Genomic DNA, 26133 nt, shown 5'->3' on the forward strand with positions numbered 1-26133 from the left:
TTAAACTGTTCCTTTTTCAGAAGCATACATACCCTCCCCAAATTTTCTCATATCCTTGTTTATAACTGTTGTGGCTTGCCCCAGCAAAGCAGCTAAGTTTGAGACAAGTTCAACATGATTTCCTTCAAGAATTAACTCATCCTTCTGGGCTTGAGATATTGAACAAGAAACATCTGGCCTCATCTGAGCCCCTCAAGTGTATTTTTCATCCAAGAAATTTCATTTTTCAACAAAACAGCTACTCTCCTACATAACAATGTTCATGGGGAAGTGAGCATACATGACCTCATCTTGTAATGGAAGCCCAGATTAACGCTGTTGACCATGTTCTGTAGATGACTACAGATCATGTGAACAGTGGCCAGTTCCTTCCTATTTCCCACTGTTTGTCAACTGGGAGTCTATTTTTTTTTTTTTTTTTTTTTAAAGTGGGCTCCACACCAAGCATGGGACCCAACATGGGGCTTGAACTCACAACCCTGAGATCAAGATCCTGAGATCAAGACCTAAGCTGAGATCAAGACCTGGAGTCCTAAATGACTGAACTACCCAGGCACTCCTCTTCTTTTTCTTTTCAAGGAGACTAAGTTCTACATTGATGTGATGGAAGTCCCTCCGAAGTTCCTCTGGGGCCCTTCACAGTACCTGTGAGCCCTTCAGAGTGATGCTGACATTTTCTGAAATGACAGTCTGATTGTAGAGACTGGTCTTCACTCTTCATTCTCACAGTAGAAGCGGCAAAAGGCAATAGCATTTTTGATGGTTCTCATACCTTCTTAAATATATGTTTCCATCTGTTTCATTGATTTTCAGCCTAAAGTACATCCTTTAGCATTTCTTTAGCTCAAGTAAGTTGATAAATATCTTCTCAGGTTTTGTTTATAACACAGTATCTATGTCTCTTTTTTCTTGAGACAACTGTTTTCTTTTTCCTGAAACAACCCTCAGGCTAGAAGTGGTTTATAGAATTCTATGTTGACAGCTTGGGTTTTTTGGGGGGAAGGTTGTTTTGTTTTTTATTATTTCATTCATCACTGTAAAGATATTGGTTCAATATTCTCTAAAATCCATTTTTCAAGCCATGAATCCTTTGAAATTTTGTTCCATTTATATGTAGTGCCTTTTTCCTCTCACTGCTTTTACATGTTCTCCTTATCTTTGATTTACAGTGCTTTGACTATGGTGGGTCTGGTCATGGTTTTCTTCCTATCTAACCTGCTTGAGGTTTGCTAAGTCATTGAATAAAAATTCAACATACAGTAAATTTGAGAAAATTTCAATGATTATTTTTCTAATATTTTTCCAGTCTCATTCATCTTTTCTTTTCCTCTCAGACTCCAAATGGGTGTATGTCATTGCACCCAAATATTACTAACACTGTTTAGTTTTCCAGTCATTTATAGGTATCTGTCTTCAGGTTTCCGGTCTTTTGCTGTCTCCCTTCTGCTTTAAATATATCAAACATTTTTGTTCGATCTTTTTAAACTTCAAATATTGCTTTTTTTTGTTTCTTTTTATTGATTGATTGAAATTTTCCATTTTTTAGATATTGCAGGATACTTTTTCCGTATGTCACAAAGTATGATTATAACAGTTGCTTTAAAATCCTGCTCTCATAATTCCAAACCCTGGATCTTCTCATAGTCAGTCTCAAATAATTATCTTTAATACCAAATATAAGTCCCATCTCCCTAATTCTTCATATATTATGCAATTTTATTTATTTTTTAATGTTTAATTATTTTTGAGAGTGAGAGACACAGAGTGTGAGTGGGGGAGGGTCAGAGAGAGAGGGAGACACAGAATCCGAAGCAAGCTCCGGGCTCTGAGCTGTTAGCACAGAGTCCAACGTGGGGCTCGAACCCACAAACTATGAGATCATGAATGATCTGAGCTGAAGTTGGCCACTTAACTGACTGAGCCACCCAGGCGCCCCTATTATGCAATTTAAGATTTTACCCTGCACTTTGGGAAAATTATTTTGTGGGAATCTGGATTCTGTTATTTTACCCCAAAGAGATTTTCTATTTTGTTCGGTTTTTAGGAGGTTATTAATTTAATTGTTCTCAGATAGAAGAGTCAGGCTTTTTAGTAGCAGGTCAAATTTGCTCAGTCATTGGGTCTTCATGTTACCTCTAGGACTCCATCCTTAGCATTTGTGTTTAGAGTTGACTGGATAGATAGGCAGAGTACGTGCATAGAATTTGTGGCCCAATCTCTTACACTCCCCTTTGCTGGTTTCCTTGTTTGTTTTTCACTGAAGTGTTCTCTTGACCTTGTAGCTGCTATGTGAGGTGTGGGTGAGGCCTGTCCTCAGTTTACAAGTGGTAAGAACAATCAACTCACTAGGGCCACACTCTTTGTCCAATGAAGAACTCAAGGTTCTGCCACTTTTGGATCATTCTCCAGTGTCTTCTAGTAGTTATGTGTTTGCTTACTTATTTATTTTTGTACTCTCTCTGGACCTCAGAGATGCTTTCTGTAAATGGGTTGATAAAACCAAAGCTTGGCTTTTATCAGAAGTGAACTCAAGCATGGACACCCAGGATAAAGACAGCATTTTAGTGTAATCAGATCATTCTAACTAGATTTATCCTAAAGCTTTGTCAGATATTTGTTTTCTCCAAGCTTTCATTGACTTTTTAATTTTTTTAATAATTTACACTTTACACTTTTATTTTTACTCCCAGATTTGTTGAGATATAACTGACGTTGGGTAGTATGGACATTTTAACAGTATTAATTCTTTGAACCCATGAACATCATAACCCTTACCATTCATGTAGGTCTCCTTCAATGTCTTTCATAAGTGTTTTATAGTTTTTGGTGTACAGATCTTTCACTTCCTTGGTTAAATTTATTCCTAGGTATTTTATAATTTTCAATGCTATTGTGAGGGAATTGTTTATTTCTTTGTCAGAAATTTTATTGTTAGTGTACAAAAATGCAATGGATTTCTATGTTGATTTTGTATCCTGCAACTTTACAGATTTCATTGATTATTTCCAACAGTTTTTTCTGGACTCTCTAAGGTTTTCTATATGTAAGATCATGTCACCTGCAAACAGGCCCAATTTTACCCTTTCTTTTCATTTATTTTTGCCTGATTGCTTCTCACTAGTACTAGGATGAATAGGAATGGTGACAATGAGCTCCCTTATCTTGTTCCTAAATTTAGAAGTAAAGCTTCTGATTGTTCACCACCACCGAGTTTCATCTTAGCTGTGGGCTCATCACATACAGACTTGATTAGTTGATGTACATTCCTTATATAACTAATTTGTTCAGCATTTTTATCATGAAAAAAATTGAAATTTCTCTAATGCTTTTTCTGCATCTATTGAGGTCATTATATGATTTTTATTCATTCTATTAATGGAGTGTATAAATTGACTGACTTTTGCATATCTGACCATCCTTGTTTCCCAAGGATAAATCCAATTGATCATGGTGTGTGATCCTTTTAATATGCTGTTGAATTTAGTTTACCAGGGTTTTGTGGAGAATTTTTGCATCTGTATGAAGAATATTGGCATATAATTACAGTGTTTTCACCTGACTTTGGTCTAGAGTTATTCTGGTCTAGTAAAATGAGTTTGGGAGTGTTCCCCCACTCTCTCTCTCTCTTTCTCTCTCTCTCTCGGAAGAGCTTGAGAAGGATTGGTGTTAATTATTTTTTTTTTAAATTTTTTTAATGTTTTTTATTTATTTCTAGGAGAGAGAGAGAGAGACAGTGTGAGCAGGGGAGGGGCAGAGAGAGAGGGAGTCACAGACTGAAGCAGGCTCCAGGCTCTGAGCTGGCAGTCAGCACAGAGCCCAACGCCGGGCTCGAACCCATGAACCGCGAGATCATGACCTAAACGAAAGTCGGACGCTTAACCGACTAAGCCACCCAGGCGCCCCTGGTGTTAATTATTTAAATCTTTAATGGAATTCACCAGTGAAACCATCTGGTTTCAGACTTTTCCTTATTGGAAGGTTTTTGGAAACCAAATCAGTCTTCTCACTTATTATCGGTCTATTCAGATTCGACTTTTCTTCATGAGGGAGGTTGTTAATTTTTAGAAATATATCTGCTTCTTCTAGATTGACCAATTTGTTGGTATATCATTGTCCACAGTAGTCTCTCTAATAAGCCTTTGAATTTCTGTGGGATCGATTGTGATTTACATTCATACCTGTTTTTATTTATTTGAGGTTTCTCTTTTTTAAAAATATTTTATTTAGAGAGAGAGAGAAGGATAGAGAGTGACAGAGAGAGAGAGAATCCAAAGCAGGTTCCATGCTGTCAGCACAGAGCCTGATAAGGGACTCAATCAAACCAATTGCAAGATCATGACCTGAGCTGAGAAGAGTCTGGATGCTTAACCAACCGTGCCACCCAAGTGCCCCGAGCCCTCTCTATTTTCTTGGTAAGTCAAGCTAAACTTTTGTCAGTTTTGTTTCAAAGAAAGCATTAGAGTTAATATACTAGTATCTTAGCATTGTTAACCTTTTCTATTGTTTCCTATTCTCTTATTTATTTCTATACAAATCTTTATTATTCGCTTCCTTCTACTAAATTTTGGCTTAACTTGTACTTCTGATTTTAGTTCCTTGAGATGTAATGTTAGGCTGTTTACCTGAGATCTTTCTTTTTTATTTTAATGTAGTCATCTATAGCTCTAACCTTACAAAGCTCTTACAACTGCTTTGAATGCATCACCTGTTTTTGTATGTTGCATTCCATTCCATTTGTCTCAAGATATATTTGTATATCCTTTTTTTTCCCTCTTTTTTGATCAATTGGTGTTTCAGAATTGTGTTAACTTCCAAATACTTGTGAGTTTTCCAGCTTTCTTTCTCTGATGTATTTCTACTGAAATCAGTAGATGACGGAGGCATTGGCTGGTACGACCACAAGCAGGAATGTGGTCCCCCATGATGTGAATACTGCTTTCTCTTCAGTCTCACCCTACTTCTTTGTCTCTCCGTGATTCCCACTCAGTGAGCTCTACAGATTCTTCAGTAATCTCTATGAGGTGAGATCCAAGTCAGCCTCCCGGCAAGCATCCCACAATGATGAGGAAGCTGGTATGTGTCTGGGGTTGTCTTTTCCCACTGGACAGCCCACAGGTCTAAGGGACCGCCGCTAAGAGTGGCAATGTGCCAGTCTTGGGGATGGCAATGTGGCCAGACGATAACCTCTTCTGTTACACTTCTTTCTTAAAATTTTTAAAAATATGTTTAATTATTTTTGAAAGAGAGAGAGAGAGAGTGAGAGAGCAGAGGAGGGGCAGAGAGAGGGAGACGTAGAATCTGAAGCAGGTTCCAGGCTCTGAACTGTCAGCAGAGCCAGACATGGGGCTCAAACTTACCAACCGTGAGATGATGACCTGATCCAAAGTTGGATGCTCAGGGCGCCTGGGTGGCTTAGTCGGTTAAGCGTCCGACTTCCGCTTAGGTCATGATCTCGCGGTTCGTGGGTACGAGCCCCGCGTCGGGCTCTGTGCTGACTGCCAGTTCAGAGCCTGGAGCCTGTTTCAGTCTGTGACTCCCTCTCTTTCTGACCCTCCCCTGCTCACGCTCTCTCTCTCCCCTAGAAATAAATTTTTAAAAAAATAAAAAAATAAAAAAAAACAAAGTTGGATGCTCAACTGACTGAGCCACCCAGGTGTCCCTCATTCTATACTGCTAATGCTTTTTTCTCAGTGTCTTAAGTCCAGAGAAGGCTTCAGCTTCCTCTCCAGGCTCTGATATTTTCATAATGGTGTGTTGTTTATGAATCATTGCTAGTTGTTCTTGTGACAGGGAATCAGGAATGTCCTATGTCACCATCTGACTTGAGGACTGACGTGTGATGCAGTATGGTAGAGGTCCTGGGCACAAATCTGGGTGATGGTCTTCTTGTCCTAGGCAGCCTGAAGCTGCCCAGTTTAAGAGGGAGCTGAATTTCCAGATGGAGAAGCTGGTGGCAGCTCCGTTGGCAGAGCCAAAGCTGGGGCCAGAGCCAGAATGTTGCAGCCACCATCAAAGGTTACCATGGTCTCTTATGAACTGTTAGTACAAAAACAATTTTCATTCCATAAAAAAGAAAGAAAGAAAGAAAGAAAGAAAGAAAGAAAGAAAGAAAGAAAGAAAGAAAAAGACAGACAGACAAATGGAGCACCTGGTGGCTCATTCAGTTAAGCGTCCACTCTTGGTTTCCACTCAGGTCATGATCTAATGGTTCCTGAGTTTGAGCCCTTGATCAGACTCTGTGCTGACAGCATGGGGCCTGCTTGGGATTCTCTCTCTCTCCTTTCCCTTCCCCCATTTGCACACACACACACACTCTCTCTCTCTCTCTCTCTCTCTCTATCGCTCTCAAAATAAATGAACATTAAAAAATGAATACCTTTACTGCTAGTTGCAGAACTTCAATCTGGTTTTAACAGCCTTATATTAATATTTGAAAGTAAGTTATCAACAGCAACGCCTTATAAAATAATATTTCAGCGACTGTAAGAGATATCATAATCACAATAGCAAGTAACCTAGGTTCATCTTTACTCAAAAATTGGGGTAAAATAATATTTGGTCAGTAATGAGCTGTGCTCAGGAGAGGATCCATACATAATGAATCCTATAAATTATGCAACTTGGAAGTTACTCTTTCATTTCTGTGAAAGATAATCAAGAACCAGGAACAAAGGCAGCAAAGTTAATGATAAGAGCTGGGATTTATGCTCTTTGTGTTAATTGTTCCAGTCCTTTACTGAAGGAGACACAATAACTTTCAAGGATGGATGTGTAAGTCTGTTTGAATAGGTCTGAGTCTCCATGCTGAGCGGACCTAAGAACTGTGTGTACATACCATTAGCATATCAAAAATGTTCCAAATTGTTTGGAAGATTTTTTTTTTTATCTTTTATTGCAGGTTTTCTCTGGAACAGACTAGTAAGGAGTGTATCCTGGGATACAAGAGTTTTATTTCAAGGTTATTGAAGAATCACAGGAGTGCTGTCAAATGGAAAACTGATGAATAATATCCAGAGGGTACAGTTAGCAAGATAACCTCATAGTTTCAAGACACTTGAAAAATGATAAGAAGAAAACATTTTAAATCTACTTTGTTGTTAGTGAGAATAAAAATATATTTTGACAGATGACCAACTGTTTTGTACAAGTTTAATTACGAATTGTATGTTTGCTACCTTCCAGGTCACAAAGAATACCTATCATTTTGATTGATATTGGTATTGGTATTGACATTTTAAACTCATGTTCAAGAGATATTTAGTCTTTAAAACACAGATTTGTTGCCTAAAATAATATAGAATAAAATGCATTTAAGACCCTTTAGGATATTCATGTATTTTTGTTTAATAATAAATATTGAGGTAATTTCCAGGATCTTTTAGCATACAATTTTACAAATGACAATGTAACATTTGGAAATTTCACCTATGTTACCTAGGTATTATTTTTTTGTGTAACTAGGTGATCATAAAGATTCTTTCCAACTCTAAAATTATTTCCTTTTAGATTACAGATCTCCTTTTAGTTGAACATTGTCTATTATTTACTGTTGTTTAGTAAATTAAAACCTCCCAGCTTGATAAAGTAGCCTTAAGATACACTAATGAATAAATATACACAAATAATATAAATGAAAAAGTGAACAAATATGTATTCGCCAACCAACTAAAGAAGGTAAATATTATTTTATCTTTGGAAACACCTGTGTGGTTCTAAGAAAGTAAGCCTTACATTTAGTGTCTAAAACTTAGCCAGAAAACTGCATGCTTACTCTTTTGATGAATGAGAAAACAGATGTCATGACTACAACCAAATTTAGAAAATTAGAGAGAGAGAGAGAAGTACAAGGAAAAAAAAAAAAAAGGAAACCACAGGAGAGAGCAGGACCAAATTTTGCATATGAACTTTGGCCAAATTTCTGGCAGATTCAGAAACTAGAATGTCACAGACAGATTTCAGGAAGGCGAGATAAGGCTAAAAGACCTGAAGGCATATGTCAGCTACTGTTGAGGACAGGGAAGCAGAATTTGGTTTCAGTTCAGCCAAGTTCACTTTTTAAAGCAAAGGGTTAAGCACCCCTGTAAATTTAATAAGAGAAATAGGAGGTAGAATATATCTGAAGAAACAGTGAACCAAATTTCTCTCAGTTTTATGAAAGACATACATTTACAGATTTAAGAAGTTCATCAATGTCAAGCAGGATAAATACAAAGAAAATAGCCCACAGGCAAATCATAATAAACTGTTGACTATCAAGCTCAAAGAAAAATTTCCAAGTAGAGGCTTGAAAAGAACACTTTAAAAGCACATGGGGGCAAGGATATGAATGACTGATGACCTTTCATCAAATTCAGAAGAAACCAGAGATAGTAGAATAACATTTCAATATATCTTTCCAAAATTCGAGGAAAGTGACAACAGACAATATTTTCCAATGAGAGAGAGAAAGAGAAAGAGAATGCTTTGTCAGCAGCCCTTACTACAAGAAGTTTCAAGATAGTCATTCTGGCTGAAGGGAATAGTAAGGATATATATGATATGAGCAAACTTGACCTAGTTGACAATAACAAACTATTTCACCTGACAGGATCAGCATATTCTTCCTTTCCAAGTACACAAAGTGCATTTATCAAGACAGACCATCTTCTAGGCTTGAAATGTAACTAAACATCTTATCTACCTATGATGATTTCTATAAATTTCTATAAAAAAAAGAAATAACAGAAACTTCTAAATACTTGAAAATTAAATGCACACTTCTAATTATCGTATGATTAAATAATAAGTAATGAGGAAAGAATAAAATTTATTTTACGCCTACCCATCTATGGGTCTGCTGCAGTGTACCCCTCTTAAAGGCAAAACTGACATAAAACACCAAGAATTAAAAAGTGCATCTGAAGGCAATCCACCACCATCACAGTCATTGTCATCACCATCCAGTCTAAAAGGAAAGCTCAGACACCAGGACAATCCTACCACAAGAACAGAATCCAAAATACTACATCAGGAGTCACAATGGCTGACCACTGTATCTTTGATCTATGACTTTCCTTTTTTATTCACAAAACCTTAAAATAACAACAGCCACCAAGTTCAGTTTCAAAGTTTGGTGCTGACTGCTTACTCTGCTTACTACTGACCATTAGATGAGCAAAAAATTGGGTTGGGTTGTTCTCTGGCCATTTATTTTTATAACTATTTCTTGAAATAATCTGGGTCCTTATGGATCTTTCACTCTATCTAGCCATAGTTGTCAGTTCACAAATGGTCTTTAAGGATGAGAGGAAGAAAAAGGAAAGGAGAAAAAAATAAAAAGGGGGAAAGAAGAAATTAAATATGCTCTTATTTCTATAAATTATAAAAAGGAAACTTCACAAAATAAGTCTAATTAAGATTTAAATTATGTCCTCTGAAATGTATGTTTTAAATTAATAAAGAAGATTTAATTGGAACTGAATTTAAGCTGGAAGTGTTGAATGAAAGGCTGTTCACATTTTTTAAGCTTTTAATATCTATTGCCATTTATTATTCATGAAAATTCTGTGAACAGCAACAATATGTAAAAGCACTTATTTTATTTTAAAAAATAAAGTAATCTATTTTTAAAATATATAATTTATTGTTTGGGGGGCAGAACAACTGATTATAAGTTGTTTTCATAATTTTTGAGATCAAACAGTTATTCGGTTGCTTAATGGCTATTTTAACTCAGCTTCTAAGTTTTGCATTTAATTCTCTAAGAATATTTTTTTCAGAATGCTTTGCTATGTTTTTCTTAAGTTCTCAATCAGTTTATTTTGAGATTTTTAGAACAACTATTCTAATAAGAGCACAGATAAGCATAAGGAAAAAAAAAAACACTCATCTGAAATTTCAATACTACTGCTAACATTTGACTCATAATAATCTAGAAGTGTGTGTGTATAAAATATGACTGTATAAGTAGATAATTCATGTGCAGATGGATATAAACATCAAATTGAATAATTTGAAATTACTGACCCTTGATCTCTGTTGACTTACTAAAATAACCATTTGACATAGTTTAGCTTAATAGGTAGGTATAAATGTATCCAATTTAAAATTAAGATTGTTTTAAGCTGTTTTGCAATTAATTAATATAAAATGATCACAAAGACTTTTCTAATAAGCTACTATACATCTCCATTGATTTTTCTGGCCTTTTTAGGAAGTTTCCATATCTTTTTTTTTTTTTTAACGTTTATTCATTTCTGAGAGAGAGAGAACACATGTGGGGAAGGGGCAGAGAGAGAGAGAGAGTGGGAGACACAAAACCTGAAGCAGGCTCTGAGCTGTCAGCACAGAGCCCAACACGGGGCTCAAACTCACAAACTATGAGATTGTGACCTGAGCCGAAGTCGGAAGCTTAACCAACTGAACCACCCAGGTGCCCCCAAATTTCCATGTCTTTAAGTGATAAAGGAATGCTTGAAATAGATATCCTTATATATGCATCTTTTATATTTGTTTCTTTTTTGTTTTCTGATGGAATAAGAGACTTGAAATGAGAATTCTCATCCTAAAGGAACAGTGTGGTGGCAGAAGAAAGGACCTTTAAAATATTTGGTGAACAGCCAACTTGCTTATACTAAAGAATATATACTTATATTACCAAACCAGTAGCCAATAATGTACTTTTTTGCTATATCCACCAAAATTGATGTTCCTTTTGGTGGTTTGTAAACTAATATGATATTGACTCTTCTTAATTTGAATTTATATAATTAATAATGGCATAGATGGTTTTAATATTTTTTGGTCAGTTGTAGTTTTTGACTTTCCAAAAATCAAATAAATAAATAAAGTTTATTTATTCAGGCGGAAGTACATTCCATTCCCACACTGAGTAAATCAAGAAATAAACAAAAGAAATACAGTTTTAACCTAACCATAGTGTTAGTGCCTCTTGGCTTGAGTCAAGGAAACTTCTTGTGGGCTGAGAAAAGTAAGTCCCTCACCTTTGGTTTGGGACACCAAGCAAGTCACTATGATGACTGCTGGGTTTTTATTGAAGGACCCAGGACATTTGTGAAAGTGAAGTGCCCCATACCAACCCTTCTTGTTCCCAACCTGAAAGGAGAGAGACCTTGAAATTTGGCTCATGGTGACCCCCAAAACTACTGTGTGTACAGAAAAGGACAAGAAAATACCTGAAATAAGATAACCTTGAGAGGAGATTTTAGGCTGATAATCCAGGCTCAACCGAAGTGTCCAGTATTTTTTTTTTTAGGGGTTGGGGAGGGATGGATGGGTGGTTTCTGCATAATATGTACCTAACAAGGCAGCTTTTCCAGACTCAATAACAATGGTCCAGTACGTTGTGCTTTTAGAAATAAAATTGAGAGAGAGAGAGAGATTGAGAGACAAGGCTAAAATACACTGTCCCTTTGTGCTTGGGCCAGTACTATGAACCTCACAGAAACAGTATAAGCATGTGATTCCAGCCCCTGTAAACAAGTATCATTTGTTGAGCTGGGCAGGATCAGTCATCTGTAACGACACTTTATACCAGTGAGAAGCAGGGAGAGTTTTGGCCACACGGGATTATAGCTCGCTCTTTATTTTATGTTCGGAAAGTCCTGAAACCTTTTGATTAAATCTCAAGGAACTTTAAGACTTTTTTTTCCTGTAATTCTTTTTCCCCCTGCATTTCTTTTCTTCCCCATTTATTTAGTAGTGGGAGGACAGGCCTTAAGGAGAAATAACTTGAAGTTTAAGATATGAATTGTAAAATAAAAGGAAAGTAAGAGTATTTGTACTTGGAATTGGTAACAAAGATTATCTGCTTTATGCGTGTTTGATCACAGCTAACCTCTCTGTCCTTTCAAGTTGCAATACTCATCTTTTGTCTACAGATATTTTTCGACATTAAAGAATTTAAATCTTTACTCGGTTATAGTGAATTCATGTTTCTAATTTGGCGCTCTTTTGTAATGCTCTTACTGTTGGAGGTTTGTTTTTTGACATAGAGAAGATTTAAAAATACTCATGCAAATCTCTCAGTCTCTTCTTATCTGGTTTCTGGCTTCGGTGTCATGATTAGTTAGTCCTGCCCTCTTCACACACACGTTATGTGAACGACTGTTTCCTCTTTGTCATCTGAAATATCTATATTTCCACTTTTGTCATTAGTGTGTCTGCAACATCCTTCAGGGTACTGGGGAAAAAGTAAGATTTGTTCCTGTTCTTCACAGCATCCCTCATCCTCCAATTATTGAACTGGACACGCTGACAGTAATGACTTTAGAAAGCCATTGTGAATGATAAACTTGAAATATACCCAAAGAAATTGGCAATCAGGTCAATAGTTGGAATTAACATTACTGGGTCTACATTTACCTTTATTAATTGAAAATTGAATTTGAGTTTTGATCCCAGGTCAGATCACTTTACCTTTATAAACCGGAAAGTAAAAGGACAGTTAAATGTTAATAGCAGCTGTTTTTCAGATAAGTATTTGTGGCTGTTCTTCAATTTTTTTCTGTTTTAAAACGTTCTTTAAAGAATGCATTTTTTAAAATCAAAACTCCCCTCTTTCTGACAATACCTTATTAAGAATAAGGAATATCACTCTTAAAAAGTGCTGGAAATGAGGGAAAGGGTAAGATAAACATTTTTCATAAATTTTGGAAAGACAGAACCAGGCAGAAAAACTCTGATACTGTTAGGGTGAGACAGAGAATCAGGTGCACAGAAGTGGGGTGTCCGTGGAAGCTATTGCTCAGGGCAGAGATCCTGAAGGATCAGGGAAAAAGGAGAGGAGTCAGATGAAAAGGAGAAAGGAAACTGAGATACAGTTGATCCTTGGTATTTGCAGATTATATCTTTGCAAACTCACCTCTCTCTAAAACTTACTTGTTACCCTCCCCCCAGTCAACGATCATGATGCATGTCATTTGCAGATATGCAGAGTGGCAAACAAATCTGAGTCGCCCGCCTCATGTGTGCCCAGTGGAGGTTCAACATGGTGGTGGTGTTGGGGGGGGGGGGGTCTTCTTTGTTGTTTCAGCTTTCTTACTGTAAACAAGTATGCTCTTCAGGGTTGGTTTCATGCCATAGTTTTCACACATGTGGGGCTCTGGGTTGGTGATATTTAAAATCGGAAGCACAGTGAAAGAAGTGCCATCTCATGTTTCCAGACACAAGAAGGCTGTAAAGTACCTCGCAGAGAAAACGAGTTCACATAAACTTTGTAATGGAGCTGTTGGCCGTGAGTTCAATGCTGATAATGAATTACTGATATGTATTAAGTAAGGTGTCTTCAAACAGAAATATATATAAAACAAGGTTATGGATTGATTGGTTAGTAGAAATATGGGGATCGGAGTACCAAAGGAACACAAATAACCCTGAATTTTCCCGGAGGAGCAACTAGGAAGTATTCACTAATTCAGTGTTTGTATTAAATTTAGAAAATATATAAAACAAACAAGAAGCAACTGTAATTGTAATTGTAATTATATGCTGAATACAGCAGATCTCAATCTGAGCTACCCAATGGAATCCCCTGGAGGGAGAACATTTTATAAACAGAGATATCTCAAACCACTCCAGGCCAAGGGAAAGAGAATCTGGGGAAGTGAAAGCCTCTGTACAGATCTGTTTCCCTAAATTTTCTCAAGTAATTCCAGAATTTTTTAAATTTTCTACCAAATTATAGCTCATAAAAGTGGAAAGTGTTGGATGGAAGGCTCCCTCTTGGAAAGGCCTTTCAGGATGAAGTGATCAGCTGTGATATTTCTCTTCTCGTTTCTGAAATCAGCTCTCATGACATTCTTGGCTCATGGCACCATCTTGGAAATGGCAAGCATCCGCTAAGGATGGTGAAGTCGCATGCGACCAGTGGAAGAAACTGTGTCCCTTATTACCTCAGGGCTGTATTCATCAGCTATTGGATTCTCTACGGACTGCTCTTCCACAGGAGAAAAAGAAAGATGATCATAGTGAGCCCATTTTCTGTTATCTACAGCCAGACTCGCCCCAGCCTTCCCCCTCATAGCCTCCTTACCATCACCGGCCTTGAGACCAGTATCATCGATCTCATGATGTCAGCCTCATTATACCCATTATGAACTGCTACTCACCACCTGAATTCTAAGTCTATGACATCACTCCTCTTTGGCTATACTCCAAAACCAAGTGACACTGTTCAAAACTGTTTCCAACCCTTCTCCAGCTCCTAAAATCTTTGCACTGTGCCCTCAGGAATTCAGCCAGTAAAATCCTCCACATCTCCACCGCACATGCCTTTTCCTGTCTTGTCCCTCAAGACAATAACTCAGCTAACCCCCCGGAGCATGTTTCTTCTTGTGAACTTGATTCAAGTGCTGCTTATGCTTTCTTCTGCTCTCCTCCTGCTGGAAGGTGCCCCAGACTTTATTATAAGCAGTAATTTCAATGCCTCAAGAATCTCAGTTCCAAGGATCTCTCTTAAAAGCATTGCTTCCTACCTTACAAGTGAACGTGTCCCTGACCAAAGTCTTGGATGGCACCAGAACAAAGGTCCTTTATAACTATGTGTCCTAAGCCTCATGTCCTCATAAGCCTTTCTCTCTACAGTCCATCCCCTGCATACAACCTCACCTCACATTCTTTTATACTGTCACCTCATTGTGCAATGGCCACATTCTGGTCAATCCAGTGTTCTAGTTTTTTCCATACTTACATGGGTGCAGCTGAACAAGACTGGGAGAAACTATATGTCTAAATGCAGAGTCACTGCCATCAAGGAGGTTCCAAGGGCTACGGGCAACAGTGCAACACGTCTCCCCACCCTCCTTACCCTCTCATCTCCTAGATGACTATTCTAACAGCCTCTTCTCACGCCTCTAACCTCAATACCTCTTCCCCACATTCATTCTCAGCTATCGATCTTGATACCTATTTCACAAAGAAAACAGAAGAAGGGGGCGCCTGGGTGGCTCAGTCGGTTGAGCGTCCGACTTCAGCTCAGGTCATGATCTCACAGTTCATAGGTTCGAGCCCCACGTCGGGCTCTGTGCTGACAGCCAGCTCAGAGCCTCCTGTTTCAGATTCTGTGTCTCCCTCTCTCTCTGACCCTCCCCTGCTCACGCTGTGTGTGTGTGTGTGTGTGCGCGTGTGTGTCTCAGAAATAAATAAAACATTAAAAAAATAAAAAAGAGAAAACAGAAGAAGCTAGAGATAACTGAAATAATGGATCCAAAGTGCTGTTAACCCAGGAGTGCACATACAACAAACTTAGAAGAGTTAGTGTCAAAAAAAGAAAAATTTTAGGCCAACAGGAATTGAGAAAATAGTGAGATAAACTTAAAATAGAAAAAACAATAGACATAGATGAAAAACTTTGACAGCTTGATGGAATAGAAAGGAAGAAAAAAGCAAATACATGGCAAAATATAAATAAATGTTGGGTATAGAAAATAGTAATATTTACTTATCATTTTTTTGTAAGCCTCAAAATAATACAAATAAGATGCATTGTTTCTAAACCAGTAAAAGGGAGGGAAGGAAAATTATTACAAAATAATTTAAGAAAGAAGAAAATTAAGGGGCATCTGGTGGCTCAGTCAGTTAAGCATTGGGCTCCTAATTTTGGCTCAGGTCATGATCTCATGGGTGGTGAGACTGAGCCCCACTTTGAGCTCTGCACTGACAGTGTGGACCCTGCTTGGGATTCTCTCTCTCTCTCTCTCTCTCTCTCTCTGCCCCTTCACTACTCTCTCTCTCAAAATAAATAAATAAATAAACATTAAAAAATAAAGAAGAAAATTAAAAAGGAACATAGTAAATAGAGGCATAAACAGAAAGTACATACTAATTTTTACAAATAAATCCAAGCATATGAAAAACGGTAGTGAATACAAAAGAGTAAACACCTAAGACAATAAAGATAATGATTTTTAGAATAGGAATAAAAATCCAATTATACCCTGTTTACAAGATGTATTTTAAAAACATGAGGCCAAAAATGTTTTAAAATATCAAAATGAAAATTACATGATGGACTAATACTTAAAGAGGAACTGTGTTATCTACTATCATCCAAAAACAAAACAAAACAAAAACAAACCCTGTTTAAGCCAAAAGCAATGCTAGAAAAAAGACAGTCACTCCATGAAGGCTCTATTCATAAAGTTTATAATACTATGTATAACATGCATATGCCTTTAATGACATAAAGCTTTTATAGTAATTGAAAGATTAGGAAAAACTCCTATGGATACACATTTTGAATAAAGAAAGTATCGAGTTAGAGCCAGCAGGCTTTCAGAACATCACACCCGACAAGTGAAGGATATCTACTGTTTATACAACATGTAGAGCATTTATAAAAATGTACCAGACACCAGTCCATATCCATCCAGAGAGCCTGACATTTGGCAGAATGGGTGCCACACAGTTCATAGCTTTAGTTTATAACTGCAACATATAGAAGATAAAAACTGACAGCTACATATAACTGAGAGAAACCCATAAATACAAGGATACTCATGGTAATATCAGAGATCACACAGAAATTCAGAAAATAATCAGAAGGGAAAACTACATATTAAAATGTGTGGATACAACCAATATGATTTTACAGATAAATTGGTCGCCTTACATGAACATAATCAAAAGAATAAATATTTTTGGGGGGAGAGGGAAGGAGGCAAACCATGAGAGACTCTTGAATGTTGAGAACAAACTGAGGGCAGATGGGGGTGGGGGAGGGGGAAAGGGGGTGATGGGCATGGAGGAGGGCACTTGTGGGGATGAGCACTGGGTGTTATATGGAAACCAACTTGACAATAAACTATTTTAAAAAAAGAATAAATATTTTAAAATGAGAGTAAAAAACAAAACAACAAAAGCTCCTGACATCCAGAAGTTGTCTTGTTGCCATCAGTGAGGTGTGGTGTCCTCCTGTCGATCATAAGTCATTTCAAAGAACAAAGCAATGCTGTGACTAGGATGGATCAAGATAAAAACAAGATGACTCCAAAACTCTGCACAAACACAACACACACACACACACACACACACACACACACACACACACACAAACCATGAATATTTTCCAGCTACAGAATCCTACACACATTCCCTCTCTCCCATCTTATGGGGTGATGGCCACTCCTTTATCAATTACAGATTTTGCCTCTCTCGAACTTTCCTTCCTTCTAGGTAAGATTTCTTCAGACACCCAATCATAGAATTATACCCCCTCCTTCCTGACAGCAGCTAATTTAGAGCAAAGTCATACTATTTCCACCATTTTACTGCAATGAATAAGAAATCCTGTTTGTTCCTGATGGATTTTAGGTGGTGGACACTGACAAAAAAATAATGGGCCAGATGATTAAAGTTATAAAACACAATTAAAACAGCAAATTAGAGAAAATAAATAAAATAGGATGAAGGATGTATGTAAGATCAAGAGCCAAAGTTACACAATATCAAATAAACATAAAATAGTAAGAAGAACAATAAGAGCCAAAAGTTAGTCTTTGAAAAGACTTATATAAAAGGAAAACCCTGATCAAGAAACAAAAAGAAATGAGGCACACATATTAGGGATGGAAAAAATCTGTGTGAGGGATGGATAATTAGAGAGAGGCAGTGGAATGCATTTCAAACAATTTTAGGTCAATGCATGTGGAGTTTAAAAGAAAACGACAAATTGTTTTGTCCAAAATAGGCTTTAAAATAAACATATGACCTAAATAAAATAAGCCAATAACATCAAATACAACTGTATACATAGCTAAAATGTTTCTAGAAAGAAAACACAATGACCAGTTGGTTTTACAAATGGGTTCTAACAGTCTCTGTATTAGATCATTTCAATTGTATGCAAACTCTTCTAGTGAATATAAAAAGCGAACATCCTCCATTTATTTCCTGTGACAAGTAATTTGACTTCAAAATTAGACACATACAGTACAAGGAAATCACAATTACAAGTGTTGATGTCAACATCTTAAAGTCAATATTAACAAACTCAATCCAGCAACATGCAGAAATAAAATGAATCATTCCTAGGCTGGTTTTATCATAGCAAATCAAGTGTGGTTTAATCTCAAAAGAAAAAGTATGTTCACATATTGTACTATATTAACAGATAAAGGCAAAGAAACATGGCGATCACAATAAACGGTGAGAAAGCATTGAATAAATCTCATCATGCATTGATGATAAAAAGTCGTTTCTCAAACTAGGCACAGAAGGGAACACCACATACTGACAAGGTGAAGCTAGGGTACACACACAGCGTCCGTTTGTTCAGTGGTGAAATGCAAAAGCACTTCATTCACATTAGAACAGTGCGAGAATGCTCACTACTACTAAATCCATTCAGTATTTTATAGGAGGCCCTACCACCTGCAGTAAGGACATTAAAAAGTTATAAGATTAAAAGGAAGCGAGTATAATTCTAATTAATTACACATTATATAACTTCCTATCTAAGTGTTTTGAAAGAATTAACCGGTAAATTATTAAATTACTAAGAGGATTTAATAAAGTCCCTGATACCATAGAAATACACAGAAATCAACTGCATTTTCTATATACTAGTATCAGTTGGAATTTATAATTAAAAAATAAATATCATCCATTCTAATAGCAATATATAAAGTGCTCAGACTTAAATCTGTCAAAAGATTACCAAATGTATTATATAAAGGAGAAATATCATTGTTTCTGGAGAGGGATTAATTAATAATTAACATAATGAGGTGAAATCTCCAATATTGGCATAATACACTTACATTTAACATGTTTTGTTCTTTCTTTGCTTGCTTTGAGGAACAATGCAAATTAATTCTAAAATGCACATGGAGGGGAAAGAGAATAAAAAGACGTGTCTTGCCAGCCTTCAAGGCGAACAAAAAGACAACAGTAATTAATACAGTGTGGAATTATCATTGGCGTAATCAAATTTGCCAGCAGAATAAAGAAGAGAGCTCAGATACAGACTCACACCAAACACAAGGACCTGATATGTGGTAGAGATGGCATCGGAAGTTGGTGGGAAAGAAAAGGTTATTCAATCTTTTCAGTCTGGGGCAGCAGATTATTCATACAGAAAAAAAAAAAATTCTCAGAATAAGACAAAAGTCTGTCACAAATGGAGTCTAAAATGGCCCCCAATTATCACAACTCCTGGTACCCAAGCTCTGTGCAATCCCTTTCCTTGGGCTGTGGGTGGGACCTGCCACTTGCTTCTAACCAAAACTGATTAGGTGTCTCTTCTATGATGAAGCTACATTGTTAGCATTTTTCCTACTGATTCTCATCCTGTCCTTCCTGAAGTGAGTTGACACACGGATAGCTCCATCTGACACATGACTGAGGATGGTCACAGCCAACAGGTGGAAAAGAACTGAGTCATTAGTCCAACAACACACAAGGAGCTGACTCCTGTCTGGAACCACACGAGCTCAGGTGAGTCTCAGATGGGACCCCAGTCCTACACAGCCACTGGATGGCCGCTTTGTGAAAAGCCCCGGTGCCCGGATTCCTGACCCACAGAAACTGTGAGATAAAAATGTGTTGTTTTAAGCCGTTACATTTGTGATAGTACTGTTTTACAGCAATAGAGGGTGATGAAAAGAATTTTAAGTGCTCAAAATAAAATAGAGAACATTTTCTGTGCTAAGATCTTGGAGAAGATTGTTTAACATGATGCAGAGAAAATATAAATAGCAAAGAATAAACACTGACATTATTTACTTGCATTCAAATGAAGAACACCTCTGTATCAAAATACATCATGAGAGTCATAGTCCAAAGATCACGAAAATATAAACAGAAAAGTTATTCATAACATATACAACCAAAAGAGGGTTAGTATTATTAATATATGGTAAACTTCAATGAATCAATAGGAAAACAGAATTAACTCAGTAGACAAATGGATGAAAGATAGGAACATGGATTTCATTTCACAAAAGAAGAAACACAAATGGAAATAGTAAAGAGTACTGTATGTGTGTCTGTGTGTGTGTGTGCGTGCATGCGTGCTTACACGAGCACATACACACCAGGGTGTATATGCTGTATGTCATTAATACTCAAAAGACTGCAGATAAGAAACAAAAATGTGACACCATTCACTCCCATCTTTGTCTTTCCACAACCAGGAAAAAAAACAAAAAACAAATGTAACTACCTTACCCCAGCAGAGAGGGAAATATTTAAAAAGTCAGAAAACATCATGTACAGGAGAAAATCTGGACAACAGAACCTTTCCTATAATGGCTAGAGTGTCAATTTGTACAATCTAGAAACATAGTACCTTGGCATCGTCTTGATGTTGAGGATGTGCTTTCAGTCTTAAACACACACACACACACACACACACACACACACACACACACACACACCAGAAAGAAGGTTGGAATGGGGGTTAATTGAAAGATTCTGGGTACCAATGAAACACAATAACAAAATTCTTACATAGGTACACTATGGAACATATACAATTTTTACAGGCAATGTTTGAATTTCCAAAAATTAGATAGATTTCCCAAATCCAGGAAGCTAAAAGATAAAGCATGGCATGTTCAGATAATGGTATATTCATCTAATGGGACACTACCATGTTGAACATAAGTGATCCTCACCTAGAACCATCAATATGCATTAGATGAACAAACGTTTGAGTAAAGGAAAGCAAGTTGTGCAAAAATATATGCAGTATGTTATTGGTTAGATAATGTTTGAAACCATGAAAAAATATACATTATGTTGACAAAGATAAGCACATATGTGGAGCTGTAAGGAAAAGCAAGGAAATAGTAAACACAAACCAAGGACAGATGCTTCCTCAGGGAACACTGTTGGGACCAGTAGTATATAATAGTGGAAAGTCAGATGGAAGGCTTAATTAACTACTAGTATTAATTGTGGGTGATGGATACATTCTTGCTCATTTTATTTTCTTTTTTTTAAGTTTATTTATTTTGAGAGAGAGAGAGAAAGAGAAAGAGACCATGCATGTGCACAAGCGATGGAGGGACAGAGAGAGAGGGGGAGAGAGAGTCCCAAGCGGGTTCCACATTGTCAGTGCAGAGCCGACACAGGACTCGATCTCATGAACAAGGAGATCATGACCTGAGCTGAAATCAAGAGTTGGATGCTTAGCCACCTGAGCTACCCATGTACCCCTTACTAATTTTCTTCTGTATTAAATATGCTTTGTAGTGTATGTGAATATAGAATTCCTCCCTCTTAAGTTCCAGCTCTGGCTACAGAAACTTATCAATATCATGGAGGACAGCTTCTGACTTCCAGATAGGGTCATCACAACTTTTCAGTCCCAACATATTATTGTAAACTATTCTGCATATCTTTAATACCTACAGTTTGAGAAGTGGGAGAAGTGGAGCTATCATACACAAGAATCAACACAATAGTGTTTTCTAATTTGCATAGAGGGAACCATGGTAAGAGAGTAGACAGCAATATCCAAGGAAAACTGATAGGAAAATCAGGGTTCCTGTCCATCAGTGGTATGAACCCCACTATCATAGATCATCTGCGACACTTGGGCCCAACGCAGTCATTTTGCGCTCATTGCTGGGGAAGGCTGAGTTTCTGGCTGGAGGCTGTGGAATTCGTTCCTGGGTCATAATATACAGCCATAGAAAAAAAGCAAGCATCCAAATCTACAGAGCATCAACTAGAAGGTAAATACTGTACAATTTTACCGCAACTCACGGAATAGGTGTGAATGCCATGTGATTTCACAGAAAAAGAAATACTCTATACAGATCAGATCTTTATATGCTGATGTCATCTTTGTTATGTATGGTGTTATGGTGAATAATCATATATGTAATTTGGATATGCTACCTCCTATTGGTTTTTACTTCTCCCACCAGACCTAATGGGGGAAATGCAGTGTTCACAAATAGTCTTGAACACCTCAGTTTTCATGCTCATTTCATAATAAATAAGTGGAAAAAATAAAATAGAAAAACTACAATGGTTATAACATAGAGGCTTCCTATTATGTATCTATTGAATGAAGGTGTGAACATAACAGTACGCTCAGTGTTATACAAATGGCACTTGGAATATGGAATACAATTTCAAGTAATAGCGTCATACTTAAATTCAAAATGGCCTCTATCTCAATGAAACTCAGAAGTAAATACGATATGTTTTGGAAAAAAAAAAGCGCAAAACACGGCTCTGGAAATGACAAAGGCGTGGAAGCTAAAGTAAGTGAAAATTGTAAAGAATTTTTTCTTCAGCTTAAGAAGAGCACTACTTGCAATGAATGCATTAATTGTATAGTTGTGACTCTGCATGCTTGTGCAACTCAATTGATATATTAACTATTACATTAAAATAGATGATATGTTAAATACTAAACCAAAATATAAAAGACCAGAGAACTGTAGGTGATCACAAAGAGGAAACCAGGATTATTCTATTAGTTTTTTACATGTGATTTTATTTACTCCATGCATTGACTCGGGGAGGTTTACAGAGAGGGAAATGGAGATTTAGAATGACGAAAGTTGCCCAAGCTCTCACAGCTGTTCAGTATTTACTCACCTAGGGCTTTGTATTCTGTTTCGGTTTAATTTCAAAGCTCATACAATACATAAAAGTGTTATAGAAATGTAACATTGTAACAGAAATGTCGCCCTTCAAATTAAACCAGGAAATGGGGGGAAGGTACAAACAAGGCCTGGGAACGTGCCTCCAGGGGCCGTCTGTTCATTTTTCGAAGACTTCCTGCCTCTTCTAGTAGGGAACTTTCCAGGTTGTGTGGCTGCATACAGGCATGTACCTTTCTATTTGTGTGTTCAACAGTGGGCTATCTTTGACAGTTTTCTAATTAGTATTGGGTAGAAGATGAAGTAATAACTGAATGTATGTACAATTCAGTTTATTTTGGTAAATCTGGAGGAATAACCACAAGTTTGTTGTACTCATAAGCCCCCTGTAAGCTTACTGTGCACTGTTAGCATTGAATTAGCCACAGGGCTCAAGTTAATGTCTTAAAACGAGGAAAAAGACCATCTATTTTGTGTAGGGCTGACTTTTGTCAATTGCATTCCTTATATGCATCTATCTTTTTATGAGTATCTTATGAAAGCAATTTCATCACTTCTTGGTTGTATTATTGTATGTTCTTCTACACACAAATACCCCCCCAAAGTTTTGTGAAATATCACATGAAGGCATCAAATTAAAAAGCCTTAATATAGTTAAAATAGCCATATTTCAAAATCTCATGTACTTTAAACAAATCTACAACAAAATTAATCTTTTGGAACAATGCGAAGGAATAAATGAATATGTAATCACAGCAATAAATAAATACTAGAAAAACTGGGCAATAGTCTTTCACTGCAGTACAATAAGGACTTAGAGCATATTTGCATCGTGCAATAAATATGGTAAGAAGTGTGTTATGCATTGTTCATAGATGCCCCATTTTATGCAGGGATTAGAGTGTTTATATTGCTCATGTTCTAAATGAGACAAGTGACAGTGATTGGGAGCTAAACTGATTTCAAAAAAAAATGAAGAGTATCACAGATGTCACATGTGTGTTGAAGTCTGCTTCCTTAAACCATTAAGAACAACTTATATATCCCAAGTTTGGAAATAGAGAGGAAGACAATATATGGGAGAGAGAACATCACAGATTTCAGACATTTGAAAACCCAAAACACGTAGGTAAATTTCAACATCAGTGGTAATACACTTCAAAGAAAAATTACATTTGATCTTAAGAAAGTGCAATACAAAAATAGTTTAAAGAAATAAAACAGAAAGAGCCACTGCAATGCACTACACAAAAGATTTGCTCAAATTACAATTTACATCTTTTCTCAAGTTTTAACAGCAATAAGATTTCAAAGAAATTTTTAAATAGTTCGTGGAATAATTAACGAATTGTTATAGGAGTTTCTCCTTGTGTGCCTTACTTTCTGTGTTCCAACTTCCTCCCGCCCCTCCCTTCCTCCCTCCCTCTCTTCCTATCTTCCTTCCTTCCTTCCCGCTGGTATTGTTTACATGGTGGAGAAAAGACCAGATTTTTTTTTTCCAAAAATGAATTCTCCTTGAATATATTTGATTGCTAGTCACAGATTTAACAAAAGTAGTCACTTCTACTTGGTGCGGGTTCCTCTGAACTAGAAACACTGTGAAATGCAAAATAAGAATGTATGTTTTTTTCTAGTCCCCACTAGACTGCCAACTCCATTGGTTTTGTTCACTACCACATCCCCAGTGCTGATAGCTGGTGCTAGCAACGTGGGTCTGGAAGTACCAGAGAGGGAGGGGAAGAGATGCTACTCGTCAGCTGGACTCTGGGTGAAATACACAGGGTTATCTTTCTTCCTGTCATTACTAGCAATGATCTGCATGTGTGTGCGCCAAGTGCGCGCGCGCACACACACACACACACACACATACACACAACCGGTCACATTCTTTCCTCTTCAGAGTCTCTCTTGATATTCACCTACAGACCAAACCTCTTTGTTGTAAATGTGCTGGGGAAAGTGAGCACATGAGAACAGGGAAAGAACAAGTGTTGGTTTTGTTCTATTTGCACTACTTTTTTGGAAAAGCTACCCATTGATGGGATTTGTGACACCTAGAGCCAAAACCTAGGTAAGAAAAAATTGATGGTGATCTCTATGCAAGTTTACCAATCATAACTTCCTCTAGCTCAATAAACGACTCCCTTTCCTCACATCCACCACTTCAGAAATAAACAAACCACATCCACGACACAACAGACAACAGTTTTTGGACCTTTCCTCTGGTGGTGATCCCTACCTGGCATGCCCCTCTTCGCCTTTTCTTCTTGATGAATTCCTACGGCTTTGAAGTCTGGAAAGACTGTCAATTCCTCAGAGGGCAGGGTCATAGTCAACTGAGTTTTGTGTCCTTACCTCACACTAGTCACTATCTCAATAGTAACTACCCCAAATATATGGCAGAAAAATGAACTGATGAATTGTAAACCCACTAAAAATTCCTTTACAATAATGTATTTCCAACAGAGATAATAGGGGTTTCTAAATTTATCTGTAAAATACGTACCATATACAATTGTGAGGATTTTAACGAGATAGGTGAAAATCTTATGGTCCGTGTGTAGCACACTGGAGACCAATTCACCATAGAGCCTTCCTTTCTATGCCAGTTCTGTGCACCACAGACTTAGGAACGTCTCAAGCCACCTTCTTGTTAGTGATGCCATGCAGCATGGAGATCTTCGCTGCAGCCGGTGTAGATGTAGAGCACAGATGCACAGCACAGAGATACTCTTGCCATCCAGTAAGTGGGATGACGTATGCAGAAGAGTGAAATGAGTCCAAGTCAGAGACCGGACTGGGATTCAGTTAGGGGAGAGGGTCGGCAAGCGCATCACTGAAGGGTGCAAGCTTCGCAGCTGAAATAATGAGGCCACCTGTCCACGTTCAATGTGTCTCCCATTTCCCAGCCCCTGCCTTCTCAGCTCCCATAAAATCCTCACAGTTGCCCAAAGATCTCAAGAGAGCTATTATAAAATTATCCCACCATAGCCAAATTGCTTTTAGCTTTTTTAAATTTATTAATAGCAGAGTCCTGTTATACATATTGTTCCAATAAAGTTGTTTATGATCCTTAGTCTATCTTTTCTTCACCGAGTAACTGGGTGAGTGTGAACAACAAACAAAACAAAACAAACAAAAGGTATGGAAGCCTTAGCTGAACGTGTCTTTGGAAACAGAATTAAACATGTGTATGTTGCTCGGACTAAAAATAACATAAACTCTTATAAATTATAGCTCAAGCATCTACAAGTTAATTAGCAAATGTTAGAATCTACTGTGTGAAGTTCCTATCATCCTTTGTGCAAAAATCAGTCATTTAGTTCTTAAAATATTTGGATTTTTCAGCTAACAGGAAGGGAAATCAAGACACTAGTGAAGTTATGGGAAAAAATCGCCATACCAGTCATTTTTAGATATATTAGACAGATGTTAGTCAACATTTACATAAGCAGTAAGTAGCCCACATGTGAAATTCCTTGATATATACTATTAGGCTTCCTTACCTTTGAACATGGTATTACATATTGCCTTCTATTTACATTTTTGCTAAATTAGTCAGTGAATATTT

The 26133-nt window shown here is 37.2% G+C and overlaps 1 pseudogene; it reads right to left on the reverse strand.

Moving 5' to 3' along the window:
* LOC120236119 lies at window positions 1-24892 on the reverse strand (annotated as a pseudogene).
* Between the last annotated feature and the right edge of the window lie 1241 nt (window positions 24893-26133).

Source organism: Hyaena hyaena, unplaced genomic scaffold (genome assembly GCF_003009895.1).
Source record: "Hyaena hyaena isolate Hyena2069 unplaced genomic scaffold, ASM300989v1 scaffold_145, whole genome shotgun sequence".
Lineage (NCBI taxonomy): Eukaryota > Metazoa > Chordata > Mammalia > Carnivora > Hyaenidae > Hyaena > Hyaena hyaena.